Source organism: Aphidius gifuensis, linkage group LG5 (genome assembly GCF_014905175.1).
Source record: "Aphidius gifuensis isolate YNYX2018 linkage group LG5, ASM1490517v1, whole genome shotgun sequence".
Taxonomy (NCBI): domain Eukaryota; kingdom Metazoa; phylum Arthropoda; class Insecta; order Hymenoptera; family Braconidae; genus Aphidius; species Aphidius gifuensis.
Window position 1 is genome coordinate 19592269 of NC_057792.1, and position 23652 is coordinate 19615920.

The 23652-nt window shown below is 24.4% G+C and overlaps 1 protein-coding gene across 1 annotated transcript in view; it reads right to left on the minus strand.

The window, feature by feature from the left end:
* The window catches only part of LOC122858311, a 78554-nt gene that overhangs the window by 46127 nt on the left and 8775 nt on the right, over positions 1-23652 (minus strand). The window contains exon 2 of the mRNA XM_044161125.1: positions 14308-14362. The gene's annotated coding sequence lies outside the window, so the exon portion shown is untranslated. The remainder of the gene's footprint in view (positions 1-14307; positions 14363-23652) is intronic.

Genomic DNA, 23652 nt, shown 5'->3' on the forward strand with positions numbered 1-23652 from the left:
AAAATTGAATTAAAACAAAATGGAAATGAAATACGTGAAAGTTTGTTATTTTTTTTTTTACAAAAACAAAAAAAAAAAATGAATAAACGCGAAGAAAATAAAAAAAAGAAATGAGAGGAAATTGAAGGTAGAATGAAAAATCTTTTATGGATTGGATATTGACGGTGGGAAAAAAAAGAAAAATTGAGAGAAGAGTGATACGATTCGAAGTTTGAGAAACGTTTAAAGTTTTTGAGAGGATGAGATGATTCCCTATGCGACGAACGGCTCGAAGATCGGTCGAATGTAATAATCTGGTGGAGGGAATAAAAGGACAACGAATAGTGAGTTTAAATAAGACTAAAAAAAAAAAAAAACAATGATCATAGAAAATCCCCTACTGGTTGTTTGAACTTACCGAGAATTCTGAATAATTTTTTTATTTTTTACATTTTATTTTATCATCTGGTTTGATTTTACTCTTTATTCTTTTTTTTTGTTCGTTCATCAATTCATATTCTTTGTCTTATCAATGCGAAAAAAGACAGTGCAAATTTTTTTTTTTATTTTCCATTGAGTCGTCTTTGAGAAAATCGCAAATCGACACGTCCCAATGGCATTTTTTATTCTTTAAAAACAAAAAAATCTCGATTTGTTTTTTATTGAGTATACGAAATATCAGAAAAATTTATTTTCATGTCAAGTATCGTAAAATCAAGATGCCTCAAACTGAAAGCAAAGTAAATTGCCTCTTTCAATAATAAAATTAACAAGTGCAAACAACAAGTATTTTTTTTTTATAAAAAAAAAAAAATTATATTTATAAGGTGATTGTATTTTTTTTAACTGAATAATATTTTTATCGAAATTATTAATTGATTTATAGATAGGGATAAATTATTTCATTTTCATTGGTAATATTAAATTGATTATATTCCATTTACGAGAATGACATAAAAATTTAATTGTAAATTAATAAGACACTTTTAAGTGCTTCTGTTAAAATCTTGAGGTTTAATGTCAAGTTGTGAATAACTCGATCGGGTCAATTTGCCTTCGTCATTTACGAATTACAGATATTTAATTTTACTATCAGGATTTTACGAGCGATTGAGTCTAAATTACTTGACCAAGAACATAAAATTTTATATATATTTTAATAAAAAATAAACTTGAATGCACATAATATTCAGTTTCATTTTATTTTTTTCAATTTATATGACATTATTTTTTGTTCAATTGAATTTCCTTGCTTTTAACTTTGAGAACAAGCAAGATTGAAAATAAAAAAAATGAAAATCCATACATCCTTAAAGAAAACTAATCAAAAAAAAAAAACAAAATCAAATTTTAGAAAAAAAATTGGAAACACAATTTTATTCTTCGCTGCTTTCTATTTCCCCTTAAACTTTTTTTTATTATAAATGATTTTATTATTCTTTTTTTTTTTCATCTCAAACGTAAATTTCCATCACATTTGTCGTTACAAAATGCCAGTGAGATGCCAACTGTATTTTTCAAATGAAAATATGATTTATGCTTTTTTCAAAAAAAAATTTTTTATCGTACAATAAATTTCTTGATTTACATGAAAAATAAATATTTTTTAATATTAAAAAATATTGAAAAAAAAAACTCATAATGTCAGTCATTATTATTTTATTTTTTTATGTTAACCAACAAGTTTTTGTTGAACAAGAAAAAGTCTTATCCCTCTGAGACTTTGAATTTTTTTTTTATTTTTTTCTTTTTTTTTTTATTCTTGTTGTTTATTTCCGTTCTTTTTATTTTTGTTTTTGTCAAGAGTGGCAAACACGATACAAAAAAAAAAAAGTATCGAACCATAGATGTTCTTTATTTCAGTTTCATTGCCATCGTGAAAAGTAGTCTTTTTTAATTTTTTTTTTTTGTTTTATTCTACTTCTATTTTTACCCTAATCTACAACGTCCAGTGTGTGTGATTCCCAATGAAACTAAAACTTTTCTACTCTCAGTTTTTCTTCTCTTAAATAATCCACAAAAAACTCAAATGAAATTTTTCATTTACAACACAAGTCACTGCTAAAATAACAAATTTTCTTTTTTAATAAAATCTCATCTATAATATTTTATAAACTTGGATTAAAAAAAACTTTTTTTTTTTCTTTTTTTGTAATCAAAATTAAAAAAAAAAAAAAGGCGGCCATTCACATCGATGTAAATTTAAAATCACAATTTTTTTTTGAATAATTCAACCAAGATGTGTCTTTACTATGTGAACTAGTCAAATTTTTTGTCAAAACTCTTGAGATTCGTCATTTCAAGCGCAACTTTTTAACGACATGCTTAAAAGAATATGACCAAAAAAAAAAAATAAACTGAAAAAAATATTTTCTATAAAGTTTTGATTTGAGAAATACTTATTACTTTGAAATCCGTTAAAAACTTTCTATTTTTTGCAAAAAATTTATACAATTTATTTTTAACAAACTGTAAATAAAAAAAAATGTATAAATAAAATTGATTATAATTCATCCCTCATCTTCTGCTTCAGGCTCTCAGAGTTCACAAAAAAAAAAAAAAAAAAAAAATACAAGGTACGTTAAAAAGTATATCCATAAAATAAAAATATTTATCAGAAGTATATTTATTCATCCAGTTTGTGGTTGTATTCGCTTAAGGTTGTGAGTTATAGGTATGCGAACAAAAAAAAAAAAAAACTCAAAACTTTATTATACTTTTGGTATTTGAATTGTGCAATTGTCAGTCTTTGAATAGTTTTGCTATGAGATTCCAAAGGATCTAAATTAGATTGGTCACAATCACACACACACTGATACAAAATTTCAGAGTAATCGAAATTACTATAAAATATATAGAGAGAGAGAGAGGAATGAAGGTTGTTATATCATCAACCCTAACAATTGCCAAAAGTTATATCCAGTTACCTTTTATACATTGGTATTAATGTATGGAAAATCTACTGTAAATCTCAAGCACGAATCAACTCAAAACTTGGGTTAATTGTTAGAACGTGCAAAAAATTAAGTTAAAAAAAAAATTCAAGTTTCATTAGTGTGAAGAAGAGCAAATATATATATATTTTTTTTCCTTTCAAAATAATGATTTTTAAACTCGTTGAGTTTTAAAGTCAACTGAGTAATAATAATTTTATTTGTCTTGTTTGTCACTTGGGTAAAACATGAAAGAAAATATAAATGTAATATGCCTGACACTACATTGACTATCACTACTTGAAATAACTGAGTGAGCTTTTTCATAATACATTAAGGACTAATATCAATTAGATTTTATATTTTAATTAAAATTGTATATTAATCATAATTAATTGAGAGGCAAAAAAAAAAGATTTATTTTTTTTTTTTTAATTAAATATTATATTTTATTAAATTTTTTTTATTTTTTCTTTCGAGAATAGGTTTTGAAAGTTTTTCAGCTTTCGTAAAAGTAATGGAACTCGGTTGAATGAAGGAGCAAGTCCGTTCGTCCATTATCGAAAAAAAAAATAAAATAAAAAAGAAAAAAATATATATAGAAAATGTCAGGTCAACTTTTTCATGAAAGCACTCAACTAATCTTTTTTGACTGTATGTTAAATTTTTCTGTTATTATTATTATTATTTTAAACGTGTTTATTTATGTTTGAATGGAAAATTTAATGGACACATAAAAACCCCCCTAGTTTATGAATATAAAAAATAATAATTTACATTTTTTTTTTTATTTTGTAAATTAATAATTATTATTTTGTATTAAAAAATTTACTTTTGTAATTAATAAATTGTCCGACAATTATTTTATCAAATGCACTTTGTACTCGTCTGGTTAAAAATTATTTTCTTTTCCAACTCGTTTTATTTTTTATTTTTTTTGAAGAATAATATTAAACTTTTTTGTGAATGAAAAATACAATTTTCTACGTGACATTTTTATCTTGGATGAAAATTATGTCAAAGTGAATTTATGCAAAAAAAAAACATAGACATTAAACTATTTAATTATTTAAAAAATTTATCACTTACGACAACAGTAGTAAATCAAAAATAAATATGATAATTTTTATTTTTTTTTAAATAATATTATTATATTTTATTAAAAATAAATTTGATAAATTATTAAATTATTTAAAAAAGTATTTTTAAATTCAGTAAGTTACTGTATTTAATTTTTTTTTATTTTTTAAATTTATGTTTATATACTTTAAATATTATTTATTTTTTTCCATCCAGGCAAATGTTTTGTATTATTTCAAAAACATTTATTTATTTTTTTTTTTTGGTAAGCTCTGTTCGACTTTTTTTTCACATGACCACCGGATGTACCGGGTGTATGATGTTGAATATTCAAGGGTTAGAGTATTTATTTAACAAAATTTTATAAAAAAAAAAAATATATATAGTTGAATAAAAAAAAAATAAAAAAATTCTCAAATCTGTTGACATTTGCACCGGAAGGAATTTATTGCCGTATGGGTCAAAAAGGGTGGAGATCCATGTCGAGAAATGTAATCTGGATAACGTAGATGAAAAACAAAACGACTTTCTCATCGAAACACAGCGAACAATAAAAAAAAAATAAACTAAAATTAAAAAAAAGAAAATCAATGAAAATGAGACAAAGAATAAAAATAATTTTAGCAGTATATTTTCAAGAATAAAAAAAAATATAAAAAGAAAAAAATTTAATAAATATATGTGCCGAAAATGAACACAACTCATCGATACATTTCTCGCTGCTATTATGTCTGCTGAGAGTACTGAAATTTATGAAGTTTAAAAATGACCGGAACTTGCATCATATCGTGAAAGATGAATGGATAAGGATTTTTTTTATTTTTTTATTTCAACTTCAACTATTGTAATTGCATGTTGCATATGTTCTCTTCACTCCAGATTTTTTTCTTTCATTAATAGTCTGCTTTTCATTTCATATTTTCAATTTCTACTTTTTTTTTTTTTTTTCAACTAAATTTCTTTCAACTGGTACATTTTCATTTACCTTTTTTTGTAAAATGAATACGTTATTATATTTATGATAATTTGAATGATGTTTATTGTTTGAAAATTAATTTAAAATTAATTATCTTTATTAAAATGTTATTAAAATGTTAATAATAAAATATTACAATGTAAATTAAAATAAAAATATTAAATATGTAAAGTCATTAATATAAATTGTATATAAACAAATCGAGATTAAAATAAAAATATTAAATATTGATAGAAATATTAATTGACAAATAAAAAAAAGTAATTAACAATTGAATTTGTAAATTTTATTTTTCATTAAAAAGTATATGGCTATTTATTTTAGTATTAAATATTCAATAATATTAAAATTCATTAACTAAGCAAATAATTAACTCACATGATACGGTTGAAATATTTGAAACTTCCTGGTTTGATAATTTTCACGGAAGAGAGTTTTGAACGTCACTAAAATTCAACCAGGGCAGGCTTGTTGAATTAACGGTCAATTTATGACGAAAATCATGGACTACGAGAGAGGAGCTTTTCATGAACACGGTTTAATTGTTGAATTTACCATAACTGGTTGTGACATACATTGAGAGGTACCATGCTTCAAAGTGCATGTAATTTATATCATTTTTATTATTAATATTATATTTTTTTTTTTTCATTTTTATGCTGGTAGACATTAAATATCACTAAATTGATTTGCCTCACAATAATCATAAACCCTCACAATAATTTTATCATTCACAAAATATTGTACTACTTAGAAAAAAAAAAAACATTTATTTTCATTTTTAATCATTCATATTGAAATTTTTAATATTATTTTTTTTCTATTAAATTAATGTAGAGCTTTTGTTATATATTTGTTAATTTTTTTCAATTTCGAATCAATTTATAAATCGAAATTATTCAATTATAATCACTTGATTGTTCCAGATTCACTTAGTTGATCATTAATATATCAATAAAAAAAATAAACATTGAATGTAAATATTTATACTATCCTTTCCATTACTCGTTTGAACGATCGCAATATTTAAATATTAAAATTCCACTGTATTAATATATTTTGGAAGTAAATAACCCTTTTAAATTTTTTATATATTCTTGCATAATAAAATCTTTTAAAAACCGTATAAAAATATAATTTATGTATATAAAAATCTATATTTTTTTTTATTCTAACCATACAGCATCAATCAGTTTTATAAAATGACCAAACACATGTTACACAAGTGATATCCCTTTTAAATCAATTTTTTTATGTATCCATATAAACTACACAGTACCATGAGAATAATAAAAAAAAAAAAAATTCCTACATCAAAATAATAAATAAATAAATAAAATTGAATATTAAAAACAAGAATGTTTTTTTTAGTTGATACAAGCTTGCCAAAGACAATATTTTATAGCAAAAAAATATAAATCCTGTGACAGTATAAAAATAAATAATGTGAATACGTCTTGGTAAAGGTTATAAATTTTATATTAAAAAAAAAACTGGATAAATTTTGTAACAAGTTTATAGTGCGTACATAGTACATGGTAACATTTTTATATAAATAAACTCTTAGATGGTTTTTTTTTTTTTTCATTTTATTAGTGTTAAAAAAATATATACCACAAAAATGTATCTGTGTGTAAAAATGTATAGTGTTGTAATGTCTTCTTATTTTCCTGAAACAAAGAAGATATGCAAAGAGTGTATGTGTATATGTGTATACACTTAAGAGTGCTCTATAAGCAGTGGCATACAAATTCCATTTCAAAGTCTACAAAGATGTGGGCTTATGTATGGATGGGTGGGTGAATGTCTGTGGTGTTATATAAGTGCTGAGTACATAGAAATGATAATGGCAAAGTGGAATCGACTTACCGGTGTGGTCGAGGCGAGAAAGCGGACGTTGGGCAAACGGAACGGGAAACAGCAATGAAGATCATTCCGGCGTTGGCCAGAATGTATTCATCTACCCAATATCATTGTTATAAAGATTAAAAATAATATTGCTATATTTTAAAAAAAAAACTTTATACTGTTAAGATAAAAATAATAATAACAATATTTTATTTTTTTGAAATTTATTTTGTAAAAATATTTTTCTCTATTAATCTTCGTATTTACAATTCATTTTTATTTTTTTAAATATAATTTTTGTTTTAAAAATAATATTTAAATGATAAAATATTTCTATATTATATTTTTAAATTGTAATAATTTTCATAGTGAATGTGTTTGATTAAAAAATTAAAAATAAACATGACTTTAAATTGACTTAAAAAATATTATAGATAAAATATTTTATATATATTTTATACAAATATGTATATCCCAGTCAATTGATACACGAATAATCCAAAAATGTCATACAAGAAATAATCCAATACAATAAATATCGAGAATTTTCAAACACGTTTTCTCTTATTTCTTCAATTTCTCATGATATTATATACCATATAGATATATATTTTTGCAAAAACGATTTAACTAGTGGATAAGAATCGAATTTCCTAACACATGCAATATATTTTGTATCCTCATGCTGAACCACCCTTTTTTACCCTCATTTAAAACACCCAAAAATACGACTTTTTTTTTTTTTTTAAACCATCCCAGCAAGTTTGCTTTTTCCCACTTAAATATATAACAAATTTTTTACTTTTTTTTTTTTATTTTACTTTTTTCTTTTGCTCATATCTTGAAGTGAATTCTCGGCAATAAGCTCTCAGAACAAAATTTCATTGGAGCGAACCGATTACTGGACACAAACTGAAAAGCCAACTTCCAATATATATCTTTTTTTTTTATTATTTCTCATTTCTCTCTTACCACTTTTTTTCTACTTGACTGCGTATACAATGAAACTTATATATACACTAATACAAAAAAAATAAAATAAAATAAAAAATATATATATAAAATATCTTGGTAACTAGCCCATTGGGATATTACGTTCGTTTTTAACATCGAACAAACTAAACTACCGGCTGGGACATTGGCAAAAGCTCAACACGCGCACACCCTTTTTTTTTTTTTTTATTCTTCATTTTACCCTCTCAAAAACACAGTTCACTTTTCTCTCATCTCAGTGCACCGTTAGAGCTGTTTAATGAAAAATTAATCCCACCTTTCGTTCTTTTCATAAAAGGTCAACACACTGAAAACGAGCTTTCCACCCTTATCTCGTAAATAATCATAAATATAAAATTAAAAAAAAAAAAAAGCAGAAAGGTATAAACTCTATATAAAATTATTATCAAGAAAATTAAAATGAAAAAATTGATATATATACAATATGTATATAAAAATAAAATGAAAAAATAAAAAAAAACTAAAATATTTAATATTCTAAAGGTAAAAAATATATTTCTCTTGAAAATATTATATATTCTGTCGTCTGAATAAAATGGTATCACGTGCGGATGCATAAATGCATATGCATGGGTTTATCTGTCCATGTCGTTTGGTGATTGGAGAGTCAAACTTACCCTTAATATAGATATACATATAATGTGTAACAATGGTCAACAAGATACCAACGATTTTAGAATTGTCAGTAGATTAAAATAAATATATATATATATCAAAATGTTGTGTAACAACATGATATTTAGATGTACAGTTGTACACACATACACACTATAGTATTATGTGTAGGTTTGAAATATATGTTTGTCAAGATGACACTTAACATAAACACAAAATGTATTTGATTAGACTGCTCAAGTAAACAAGCTCTAGGTTCATGCAGGGGAAAGGGCGGGAGGGAGGAGGGCTAATTCAACGAAAATGTATAGTTTGTATGTGAGTCTCAAGTATCTTGTGCATCAATTGTCGAATGGTGGCAAGACAAGAGAGTTAAAGAGACATGAGGGGAAAAGAGATAAAGGATTGATATAAATTGTGGTGTAGAGAATGAGAGACAAATGCAAAGCATGTACTTGAAACAAGGATTTTGTAAAATCGATTTGACTGTCAGTTACTATTTGAAGCTTGTTAAATTGTATATAACTGAAGTTACAAATGAAGAGGATATATATATCTATGTTAGACATGTCGATTCAATAAAATTTAATGATGATAATTGGAAATACACATTAATTCAATGAAATAACCAATCGGAAGTAATTTTATTATAAATTTCTGAGCTGCATATTATGATTTAATACGGACTTCATATAAACGGTTAAAAAAATAAATTTAATTGAGATTATATGTATAAATTTATTTAATTAAATATTTATTAAACAAATTTATTATCAAGATTCAAGTAATACAAAAAAATATTTCAGATCTGACGTTATTTGACATGATTTGAGTTGAATTTTCGTGTAAATGTTAATGGCATGAATTTTATAGGGTTTTAGTTTTAATATATATATAAGAAAACTCTTTTCTTGAGTTCGTTATGAGATGGAAAGAAATGAAGCAAAAAGCTTGTGTGGCTTTAAGCAAGAAAATAAAAATAAAAAAAAATGGAAAAGGGCAAAAGACGTTGGCGTGTATACAGCATGAAACATGGTGAGGGCGGATTGCTGGTCAGTGAGGGGTGATTCATCTTGTAGAAGTGACTGCTCGACTGACGACTAACGGTATAAAAGTGCAACGAGCTTTCATTTACATTAACTAGCAAATATTCTATTACCGACTGAAGTAAAATTGCAAAGTTAAGAAGTAAAAAATTTACGTATATTTTTTTTTCTTCATTTTAAATTCAAAGGATCAATGAAAGCTCCAAAAAAAAAAAAAACAAATTACAGTTGTTTTAAAAAAAATAAATTATTAATTTAAAAATCTCAAGAGATATTTTTTTTTATATATCAATTGAAAGTTAGGTGTCATTAAGATCACAAACAATTTTTTTTTCAATTTTATTTTTATAATTATCAAACGATTAAGCGATGTATATCCTGAGTGGTGAGTAAAGACGAGAGCTTTTGATTAAATCAAATGAGAGTCACCGGTAATGATGTCATTTGAGAGTGACTTGAAGTGAATAAAATACAGAATAAAAGGAATATTTCAATGGAAAAACGTTTAAGTATATACATAAAATGGAGGTTACGCAAATATACTCAATGAATTATTTGCTCTAATAATTCGATTGTACAATGCTGCGTTGTACGTGGCAGCTGGCAATTGAACGGACTACTGTCAGTGTCTTCTTTTATGCCAGAGGTAATTACACCAAATGATGGATCGACATAACAGAAGACAATCAACTCGGTATACTTGTGAACAGTAAAAAAAGAATATAAAAAAAAAATATCAGGATGAGAAAAAAAAATATATACGACAGCTGTGAAGATAAATTAGACGAATAACTTCAAGTGATTGACTTAAAAACTCATTGTCTTAATAAATTAAATTTCAACAAGCCTTTTCATTCATTGATATATTGATGAAATTATAATTTGTGTATTTTTTTTTTTAAATAAATTTATATTGCCCTCGTGACTTGCAGACATAATTCAGAATTTATTTCTTCAAGTTATATTTATTTAAAAAAAATTATTTTTAAAAAAAAATTTCTTGAGATTATGCTCTTAAAATTAAAACAACATGTAAATATTATCATTCTAAAAGTTTTAAAAATTAATTTCAATTATTTTTAATTCTTTTTCGATTTTATAATTTTTTTGAAATTAAATATAATTATCGAGTTAGAAAAACCAACTGGTTATTTCATTGACAACAGTTGTCGTTTTTTATATACGAGCACATTGGCGCGCTACGCGCGCCTGTATCTATACCTTCTAAAATGTTCATTGTTCATTGATTTTATAAACACAAGTATTATCATAAAAAAAAAAAAGAATGAATAAATTGACGAAAAATTTTTTAAATTTATTTATTTACACATAAATCACACATAATTCACACGTAATTTTTAGTCTAATAACATCAAGATTGAATGTTTACTGAAAAAGTTGTGCTACCTTAATATGTCAATTTTAAAAAAAAATATAAAAAATATTTAAAAAAATTTTGTTTTTGAATTATTTCTTCACACATAAAAAACACATAATTCGCACAAAATTTTGAGCCCAATTGCATTAAGATCCGATGATTATTGAAAAAGTTGTGCTAGCTTAATATGTCAATTTTTTAAAAAAATATTAAAAATATTTAAAAAAATTTTCTTTCAAATTTATTTCTTCACACATAAAAAACACATAATTCGCACAAAATTTTAAGCCCAATTGCGTCGAGATCCGGTAATTATTGAGAAAGTTGTGCTAGCTTAATATTTGAATTTTTTTAAAAAATGTAAAAAATAAAAAAAAAATTTTCTTTCAAATTTATTTCTTCACACATAAAAAACACATAATTCGCACAAAATTTTAAGCCCAATTGCATCGAGATCCGATGATTATTAAAAAAGTTGTGCTAGCTTAATATGTCAATTTTGAAAAAAAATATAAAAATTATTTTAAAAAATTTTCTTTCAAATTTATTTCTCCACACATAAAAAACACATAATTCGCACAAAATTTCAAGCCCAATTGCATCAAGTTCTAATAATTATTAAAAAAGTTGTGCTAGCTTAATATGTCAATTTAAAAAAAAAAAATATCAAAAAAAATTTTGTTTACTCGCTTTTTTTTGTTGTTTTTTCGTTGCTAACGAAATAAATAAAAAAATAATAGAAAAAGGCAAACAATGACCAATCAAATGTTCAGAAGACCGATGATGTTTGTCCTTTTTATATTAGGATATTATAATATATATTGCCTTAATTATTCAAGATAAAAATTGTAAATGAATTTTCTTAGATTAGTTGAAACTTGTCTCTATTTGCTTGGTTATTTTTAAAAATATAAGAGTAGTGCTAACTCAATGGACTTTTCGCAAGATATAGTTTAATAATTATTGCTGTATCTAATAATCCCAAAAGGAAACTAGTAACATGCATCTCAAAGCCATTATGAAGTGTCTCATTGAATTATCCTTTCTTGATCCACAATTAAGTGCACCAGTTATAACATGGGCGTGGTAGCAACGTTGCTATGAGAGTGTAACGCGTCTCGATTTTCACTATCACATGGGAATTGTAATTTCCACCAAGGTTTATATGTTGATAAAAGGTATTGACCAACTTCTTATCCCTTTTTTTATACGTCATTTTTTTATAAAGAAAATTATACTGTTATTTATATATAATATGTATATTTTTTTTATCCTCAATATTTTTTTATTGAAATTTCTTTTAATGATTCAGTAATATTACAGTAAAGTTTAAAAGTAAAAAATTTAATTTTATATTGATAATAAATTTTGATGATAACTGAGATTTATGTTCAAGTTTATTATATGGTACTGGAAAATTTTAATAAACTTTATATCGTATAGTTTTAAAGCTATATATATGTATAGTTTATACATTCTCAGATGGTTTTCTTTGCACCAGAAACCGTGTGGCTTACAATTCTCATGTGGCTTTTAAAACTATCCTGACGTTAATCGAATTCATTACAAACTTGTATTTACTAATATCACTTGGAAAAAAAAAAAAACAAAAGAATAATAATAATAGTACGAGCGACATTGAATGATTTATATTTAATAATAAATTTTTATATAATCTGATGATAAAACTGCTCAAGTAAATATATATATATATTTTTTAGAACAGAAAAAAATATTTTAAAAAATTCAGCAAGGATTATAAATTTATTTGATTAACATAATACAACAATATTTTGGGATAAAATTATTGTATACCCAAGCATCAGACCACTATAAAAAAGAAAATATATATATATATATTTTCAACAAATTATTTAAATTTAAAAAAATAAAAATCCTTAAAAGCAATTTTTAGTATACTGTTATAAGGTCATTTTTTTTCATAGCTTTTTTTTTTTTTATTCATATATGATGTGAGTTTGAGTTTTGCAGTGAATTTAAAAAAAAAAAAAAAACGTGTTACAGTGGTAGCCAAAAATATTTTACAGTCGACGAACAATAAATGAGCCAATAAAGCGTGTCAGTGTTGGCAAAGTGTGGAAAGTATTTACGTGAAAATAACCAAAGTATAAAAAAAAGTCAAATGAGTTATATATGCACTGAGGAAAATAAAAAAAAAATAAAAAAAAGTTTCTATGACTGAAGAAAGTAAATTTTTAAATTAAATCTAAAAATGTTTTTTTTTTTCAAAACTAGAATATTTCAATAATATTGAGTTATATGTGTATCCATGCATGTATACGAAAATGTTGAAATTAAAATGACATGTATAGTAGAATAATAAAAAAAAAAAAAAATAAATGAATAAACATTGAAACGTTTAACGTTGAAGATTGAAGATAAGAATTGAGAAAATAAGTAAAACAGTTGAGTGGCCACATAGAAATTCTAATTTATCCATTTAATATATGAGTTTCATGGTATTTTAGTAAAACATGAGATTTTGAAAATGTATGACGTCTGTCGTTACTGAAGAGAAGTGATAGAGCGAACTGTTGGCCCATTTCTCAACTTCCGTTATCCCAAGAACTCTCTAGTTTATCCCTTTTAACCCCCTGAGAGTTTTATGCTTTTTTTATTTTATCCCAGCTTTTGCTATTGCGTAACACATCACAAAATAAAAAAGTCTTTCCTTTTTTTTCTGGTGTGTGTGTGTGTGTCTTTTATAGATGATCCTTGTGTATCGATTTTGATCCTGAGGTAAAATTTCAAGTTAGGTTCACTTAGAATCACTCACTTGTATATATTTTTTTTATGTGAAAAATACTATAATCTATATGAAACACGTGTGGGATATGTATATATAAAAAAGTATCAGCTAAAAGTACAAAATACCATGTGCCTCATCCACAACCACACGTATCAAGTTGATATATTTATATGTGAAATGTAATCGTGGTTTATACTGGGTCACACTAGTGGATATTTACCTCTCAATTTTTTATCATATACAGCTTTATTTATATAAAAAAAGGAGAAACAAAAAATAAGGGATGAAAAAAAAAAAAATTGTGGCATTGTTACTCCTGTGGGATCTATGAATATCCAACTAAGCGACAGACTAATTGTTTTTCCACAAAATAATTGAACGTTATTTAATTGATTATTTAATATGGCCTCATATTGATCGACATAAATTAATAATAATTATATGAAAACCAAAATATATATATACAAGTGATAAAAAAAAATTTCCAAATTAATTGGAGCTTTTTTTTTTTTGTTATTGTCTGGTGAATATAGCAGCTGAAACTTGGAATTAATTTGATTTAAAAGTTTTAAATTTTTCACGTAATCACAATTAATGAAAAAACTTTATTTTCATTCTTGTCAAAATAATTTTATAATAATAAAAACGAAAATTAATAAATGACTTACCAAATAATGGTTTTTGTAGTTTCATCGATTCTTCAGTGGTTTCATCATCATGTACCTGTTGAATAGAAAAAAAAAAGAAAAATTATAAATTAGATATAATTTTATACATTTACAAAATATGTATGTTATAAATTTATAAATAAAAAAAATAGTTTAGTTAAGATGGGCTTTGTGGTTTATTGTTGGTAAACATTAAACGCTGAGATGTTTGAAACTATTTTGAATGTTAATAACGTCAAGGTGGTATGGTGGATATGGCACTTTGCCGAACTTTCATATATGACCAAAGCAAGAAACAAGACAATAATAATTATTGTGAAATTTTAAAGTTATGTTTATTCATGAATTTAATGTTTTGTAATAACTATTCTTATTATTACAAATGTTGGATCTTAAATTTAATGCACGAGTAATATATTTATTACTACATCCATAATTATTATAATAAATTTTTTATTTTCATTTTTTTTTTAATTATTCAATGTGATAGTTTTAAAAAATAAATAATAACAACGATTGTACATACATATTGTATAACGAATCAAAAGAGATTTAAACAAATTCTAAATAAATTTTTAAAAATATATATTTTTTTATTAGTTAAGCTCTAATGTGTAGAGTTTTATTTTTTTCAAGGATTTTCATGATGAAAAATGTAATTATAAAAAATATAATATTATTTTTTAATATATTTTATAAAAAATAAAATGTCATAGACTGATGGGATGCATAAAATGTGTATAACGGAGATGAAGCTTTTTTTTTTTAAGAAGCATGTATCTCGTAAACATTCTTTGATCACGATCTAACGAATTTTTTTATTTGTTTTACATAAAAAATACCAATATGAGATAATGAGTTTTGGTCTTTTTTATTTTTTGCAATTTAAAAACGAATAATATTTGTACAAAATAAAAAAATAAAAACTGCGATAATTACAGTTGAATATATATATCGAAAATTTATGTTTCAATGAACGTAAACAAATAAAGATAATAAAACTCGATGAAATTTAATAATAATTATTATTCGTTTATTCGATTAATTCAAATATTTTTTCTGTATAAATATTCTATTGATTATTTTATTTTGTTTGTTTCAATTAATTTATGTGTCTATATATGAAAAATAATTATTTATTATCTTGAACAAAAAAAAAAAAAAATGAAAAAATTCACCCACTCGAGAATTGTTGATTCATGTGGAATTTAAAAATAATTCGTATGAGAAAATTTGGGGTATTCGTTAATTTGATTATGCAAAATTTTGCTAATTTGATCTGTAGCCACAAGTGATTAACTCTCTGTATGAGTGTCAATGGAAAAATATTTTTCCCCTTTTATATATTCAACATATTTTAACTAATGATTTATCCGCAATGTGATTATGATTTTACTTGTTCAAATAAAATTTTATAATACAATAGAGTTCCATTATCACGAGTAGCAGAGTAGAAATAAATTTTTATAAAAAAAAAAAAAATGACAATATCAGAACTGAATATAATAATAAATGATTAACTGAATGGAACAAAATAAATTAACGAAAACAAAAGCGTTAAAAAAAAAAAAGACTAAAATAAATAAATGATTAAATTTTAAATGAAAATTGGTACAATAATTTAGCTTGAATATTATTTAAAAAAATATAAAATTACAAAGCTCAAGTTAACTTAAAATATATATATATTATAAAATTAAATGCAACAGTGTATTTTACAGTTGTTAGTATTTAGGTCTTCTTATTCGTATTGTGCTTGAATAAGTATAAACTCTTTTGTGAATTTTCATTAGCCAAAGCAGTTGCTAAAAGGTGGCGAATGAAGGAAAATTGTAAATTGGTAAATCAAGGGAATTTTCATAAGACTATATATTTTCCAAGTTTGAACATTAAATTTTCCAGGCAAGTTAGCTATTGTTTAATTCTACCCCCTTTTTTTCTTACCAATCCTTGTACAACAATTCTTAAGCCCATGAAAATAAACAAGAAAAACCATTTTTTTTTTTCATTATTTCTCAGCTCAATCTATTTAAGAATTTTCATTTTATTTTTTTCTTAAATATCATTATTAAGCTACAATTTAACTTGAAAAAAAAATAGAGTTATAAAGTTAATTGAAATGAAATTATGTTGTTTCTTAAAAAAGTTTATTGTTTTGTAAATTTTATTTAAAAGCTTTAAGTAGATTGTATTTATAGAATTTATTCAACTGAACTCGTTGAAAAATAAGAATATATAAACATAAAAATAAACGAGGTAAATATGTTTAAATGTAAAAGCACAGTTGTTAAAACAAAATGGCAATTGGATTGTTTGGATCGTCATTTGTGAATGAAGCAAGTGTTAAATCCCAAATGTATTCCCACGAGATCTCACGTGGTTTTACGAAAAGTACATTTACAGACATTGACTACACATTGTTTTAACAATGTGTGAAACCACCCTTGTCTAGTGATAATCTACCGAAGTACCGACACCCAACAACTCATTCTCAATTTAAATCTATTTCAATTTTTTTTTTTCTCTTAATGTTTATTTTTCTTTCTTATATTTTCTTTTGTTATAAATATATATATATCAACAAATACTGAAGCTATTCATTTATCCTGGGACAATAAATTCCAACAATTTCATAAATTTCCACTGAAATTTCTTGGTTATCCAAAATAATTTCCGGTATTTTGTGTACACATTACACATTTATTTTAAGTTTGACAATGGATTATCCAAAGTTTACTCAATAATATAAGCTAATATTTGAAAGTTTATTTTTATTTAAATATTAAAGTCAAAAGATTAAAATATTCTACTTAAATAATAAAAAATAACAAGTAAATAAATAGACTAGATGAAAAGCTTACCAAGGTAAAATCACCGAGAATATAAATAATTAAAAAATAAGGAAAATAAAATTTAAAAATGTCATGAAATAAAACTGTATCATAATGTATAAAATATAAATGTAAAATAAATATAAATATCGAAGCAGTGAAAGCAATGTGTACGTGATAAAAATTATTCGAATGTATATAAATAAAATTTCTGTGGTGAAATTGAATGAATTTCAACTAATATATGAATTATCTTTTTTTTTATTCAAGAAAAATTGGATTTATATTATTTTTTTTCTTTTCTATTGTAATAAAAGCATGTATATATTATGCTTATCTTCAGCATAATGTCTCAAATTTACGTTAAACATTAATCCAGGAAAACAATAGACACAGAGAAGCGCAATGAGTTCCGCACCCTTGACTCTACTATTATACTCTCACTCTTGCATATATATCGTTGATTTAATGGACAAAACGAATGAGGTTATATGTCTCAAGAGATTCGTATAGTCAACCAAGCTTATAAATCATAAAGCTTGAGAGGTAGATTGAAAGTTAAAAAGTCTACCAACCCACATACACTCATTTGTGGCTTAAAATGAACTTTAAAAAATTTAAAATTTAAAATAGATATGTTAAACATGAATACTGTACAAGATCAAAATTGAATAAATTTATTTATAAACTTCAATATATAATAAATAATATTTTCTGTTAGTTTACCAACAACATTGATGATAAACTACTAATCAACAATTTCATCTGCATAATTTAACAAATTTTCAAGTCTTCCTTGTAATTAATTGAAAACTAAATTACCCAAGAGAATGCCAAAATAATAATAAATTCTTATAAATAAACTTGTATATTGTCTAATAAATAAAACAAAAATTGGAATCAATTCAATGATTATTTTCATTATTTCTAAAGAAAAAAACAACAATCATAATTAATTTATCATGTTAAATAGGTTAACTGTAATTTATTTAAAAATACATACCGAATAAATTTTATTAATAATAAAAAATAATGCCAATAAAGTAATAAACTTTAATTAATTTATAATTTATACCAGGTGATGCAAATTTCTATGAAATTTAGTAATAATTAAATGTAATTAATAATACCTGCGATAATAACTAAATACGTTAAGGTTTGAATGTGAAATTCTTGATATTAAAGATGCGACTAGTGGTTTAAAAATTATGAAATGCATACCAAATTAGCATTATACGCAAAATTATTATTGGGTTAGTGTGTTGGAGGTTGGTAATAGTGGCAAACGACTGTGGCACCATCTACAACTATATTTCGTTTGGTTGTGTCGCTTTGTGGTTTTCTTATTAACTTGCAAAAGCACGTAACTAAATTAAATTAATCTGCTTTACTTGATAAAATATATAAAATAATTTAATTTACTTATGTTGTATTTATTTTTAAAATTGTAAAAAATAATAATTTATATTTTTTATAATAATAAGTAGCAAAAATATTTAAAAATTTGTTATAAATTTGTACTTGCACTGTATGTTTGTTCACAATTGTGATTTAATTTTCATGATTCCAAGAGACTCATAATTCTTAGAAATCATAAATTTTTCATCAAAGAAAAATATTATAAAATGTTCTGATAAGTTGAAAAATATTAATTTAATTTTTTGCAAACACATAAAATATTTTAAAACTATATTTTGTTTACGATTTTAATCAATTTTTTTATTATTATTTGTTTTATTTATCTTTATTAAAATCTAAATGATTAAAAATTAATGTCAACTGGTACGTTAACTTAACTACCAGATTTCAAGATTCACGAAATAATCATAAAATTTTAAGGATTGATATCGTTGACCGTAAGACATCACCAGGTACGTGCAGCCTTTTGCAAAATTAACTATCGAGGTGACAAAACCACTTTTACGTATTCTTACCTCGGATAATTTTCAACATTTTCCGTTAGCGTTAAAGTGCCTTCCGTTGCTAGAAATAGGTTAGCAAAGAAAGAAATAAAAAGAAAAAAATAAAACACCTATACTACTTTACACTAACCCACCCAACATTGCGAGTAGATTTTTACGATCCGTGGACGTGGATACACACTGAAAGGATTGCAATTCGCAAAGTAATTTTTCTCTGTAAAAAATCGTTGTACATTTTTATTTATTTTTTTTCTTTTCTTTTTACTTTATAATACTATTGATTCAACACACTTGACACTCAAAGTTTTGAATACTTATATTTTATTTTTTGTATTTTTTATTTTCACGAATTCACATTTAATTGTGCCATTTATAATGCTCGAATGATCAAACGTTTGTATGTTCCACAAAGAGAAATAGCTATACATATATATATTTTTTATTTTTTTTATTTATTTTATTTTGACAAAGTTTTTATTTTTTTTATTTTTATACTTTACTTACTTTTTCTTTATTTAACTTGTTCGTTTTATATAAAATTGCCGGAAATTGTATAAACTAAAAAACTGACCAGTTTCTCTCACCACAGGACCCACAGTATTCACTCAATCCCCAGGGCAGTATATGCTTCGTATTACTCGATGAGTTCCGAGGCGGAATTTCCTTGTAATTTTCAAAGTGATTTAACTGAAATTTTAGTAATATAGTTGTTGGAAGGAGTTTAAAGAAAGATTAAAATCTAAAAATTAAATACCTCATGGCTATGGCTTTGATACCGACCCCTTTCACTTCTGTGCCTGATTGTTATATATTTCCTTCTCAATACTACTGTATCAAATTCCAAATTCAGAGTGAAATAAATAATCTTTATACAAAGTTTTATTTTGATATTTGTTTATTATATACAATTCGAATTATAATTAAAAAATTCTTTTTTATTAAATACGATTGTCTGATAATTAAAAATAATTGACTACTTGTGTAAATTTATGCGAGCTTTTTTAAATATATATAATGGAGAAAATAAGACATCAAGAATTCTGTGAAAATGTAACCATTTGGTAGAGCAAGTTGGTTATTCGTGGTCTAATTGAATTTTCACGTTTGTGATTAGGTTAGCCACATTAGTCACCTGAGAACGAATGATTTTTAGTGGGATTCTTGGGTAATGAGTATACTCCATCACTGAAATTTTTACAATTAACATGAAAATATTCGTTTAATTTAATTCAAGTGAAATATATCATTGATTTACCAACAGCAAAACTACCATAAATATTGCAAAATAAATGTAAAAAATATTTTACATACAATAAAAAATTTAATGCTAAAAGAGATAATAAATTATTAAAATTAATGAAAAAAAAAAAAAAAAATGACTTAACGGATTGGTTAAAAAAAGAAACGAAAAAATGAAAAATAAATTTACATATTGCAGTTGTGGTAAATGAATCGAGAGAGGCATGAGTGACAATATAATAATGTCTGACTGAATTAACGTTTGTATCACTGAAAAACAATTAAAACCTCTATTACAGTATATTTCGTTTGTTTACTAACCAATTTTATTGATTTAATTGTTTCAAGGTAATAGATGGCTTTATTTTTTATGCATTTTCATGAGATTATTTTAATTATTTTGTTAATTGATTGTCATGGATTAAAATAGATTATCTCAACCATACACCACCATCATTATATAATCTTCATATTTTTTTATCCAAGTTAATCTTTATAATGTTTATTCATCATAATTGATTTGTTTCATGAATTAGCACTTGAATTAAATAATTAATTTATAAATATATTTAGTTTATTTAATAAAATAAATTAATAAATAAATAAATATAATCAATACACCTCGCTAATGGAAAAGAGTTTTTTAAATTTCAGTTTGTAAAAATATTTGCTACCTATTTAATTTGAGAAATACTTTAATTCAAATGACCTCAAAAATTTATGAATCCAGTGAAGTATTTTGTATTTTCTTTTTATGCGATTATACTGTCTCGTCAAGCAAAAAAATTTTTGTCAATTTTTTTTGCGATATGAAATACAAACTAGTGAACAAAATACTACCATGACAAGATGCATATGTAACTGCAGTTGTACTTAAAATAAAGTACAAACGCCATTATCGTTTTTCATAGAAACTCTTTTGTTATTTTTTTTTAGACCATTTCGTTGGTTGCTGCTGCAACATAGACAATTGTTTCAGCAGTTCAGTGCACTACGAAAATGACTGAGCATTTTTGTTTGATTGCTGGATGATAAGATTGATTGCACCATTACACTCTAGTGTAAATTTTTGAAAATCATCATATCAAACTATTCGAATTTCATTCATTTATTTAAATTACAATTTAAAATTTATTTTTTCCATAAGAATTTTCAAGATAAACAACAGACTGAATAATATTTATTCTAAATTTTCAATTAAATTATTTTTGGAAAATAAAAAATAATATTAAAAAAAAAAAGGAAAAAATTTTTTTTCTGGAATTTAATTATAGAAATATGCAAGTTTTTAATGACATTCTTTCGTTATATAAAAAAGATGAGTATTCAAATTTTACACGTAATAATACTAAAAAGCTTCAAGTGACTACCAACTTGCGGTATGTACAAAAATAAAAATGAAAAAAGGAAAAAAAAAAAAAGATAGGTGGCAATACATAAAAGGCGAAAAATTTGTCAAAATGGCACAGTAAGTAGTTAGCGGTTACGTATGTTATAAACAACATAACAGGAGGGAAAAAAGAAAAAAAAAAAACTTTTAGAAAAAGAAAAATAAGTGACAGTTACAAGTGCTTCAAGAGTCACTATGATAGAGGTACTTAAATTTCGAGGAAACGAAAAAATATACACCCTGAATGAAAAAAACAAGACGACGACGATGATGATGATGATGATGATGATAAAAATAAAGACGAACGAAACGATGCAAAGGATATATATACATACTGTGAAATTCATATGTCGAGAGTGGTATGTAAGTCTTCCTTATTCTCCTCAAACCTAGTTTTTTCTAGAGGCAAAAAAAAAAATACAAAATAAAGCATTTTGTGGCTGCTTTTTTTTTCTTTCATTTTTTACTGTTCTCATTTTATTTCTCTTTCCACTTTCTTTCAACTGCCGCTGGGCGAAACCACCGCAGTAACTTTTTATTTTTGGTTTTTTAATATATTTTTTTTTTTTTTTTTTTCTCATCCAGTTCACTCACACTACTTGCTTGAGGGCGACAGCAATAGAATCTGAATTTATTCTTATTTAAGATGAAAAACTTTGGCCCCCAGTACCTTGAAAACACGTAATTCAGTTTTGTCCAGGAGATGCTTGCGCAAGAGATGAATTGCAAAGCATGTTTTTTTTCACCTCGTTTCCATAATTTTTCTTTTTTACTCAACATTTTTTTTTTTTCAACAAAATTTTCAACTCTTCTTTTGTATTTTACGCTACTTATTTTCGTTAACATATTTTTCTTTGTTTTAAATTTTTTTCTTATACTTTTATCCGCAACAAAGAAGTGGTGCCCCTCAGTAAAGCTTTTTTTTTTTTTTTTTGTTTCTATTAGATATCCTGTAAGTATATAGTAAATTTCTTATAACCGATAAGTTTCTTGAAAAGTATAGTACAAATAAAAATAAAAAAATAAAAAAAAACCCCAACGAGATAATTTTTAAAACTTTGTTGCTAAAGAAAAGTAGTTTAGGGTTTCAAGTGCGAAATAGTGTTTGCATTCGTTACTAAAAAGTGAAAAAATAAATATAAATGAATAAATAAAAAAGAAAAAATAAAAGCAAGACAAAAAAATGTATATAGTTTGGTAATTCTACGACAAGAAGGAGGTTTCTACGATGCCTCATGAATTCCAAGTGCATCCGTTCACAGGTATATATATTGTCTAGAAGATGACATCCTGAAACATGAGAAGATCCATGTCATCGAAACAACCCCTTTCTTTATCTTTCATCCAATGATACTTTTTAACCTTTTTCAAAAGTGCAGGACAAAAAGTTGAATAAAAAAAAAAACTCAAATGAAAAAAAGCAACTAACCTGAGGGGTTTACACATTTTTGTCTTGTGGGAATGTGACCCCAGGGAAATCTTATGGTAGCACGATTGGCTGAATACCACAATACATTACAAATAAATGATAAAGTTAACACTCACTTATATACGCTAAGCATAAAAGTTTATCTTTGAAATTTTAATTGAAAATATTACTTTGGCAAAAATAATATTTTACTTTTTTCATTTAAATTATATTTAATCACAATACGAAAAATGACAATGCCTGAGACATTTGGAATTTTCTAAGAATTCATAAAGTTTTTAGAAAATCTTTGAAAGGCTAAATTGAAAATTTTCTTTGATAAAATTACTTTTTTAAACATGACAGAAATAAATGAAAAACTATAAAGGAAAATTTTAATTGATAAAAATGTCTTATTCACACCAACAAAGTTGATTTATCAATGGAAAACTTAATTCACAAAATCTTTTGATACTTTTGTTATTTTAACATTTATTTTATTTTCATCGATAAGTTACTCTAGTAGATTGTCGTTTTGATAAAATTGATCAAAAT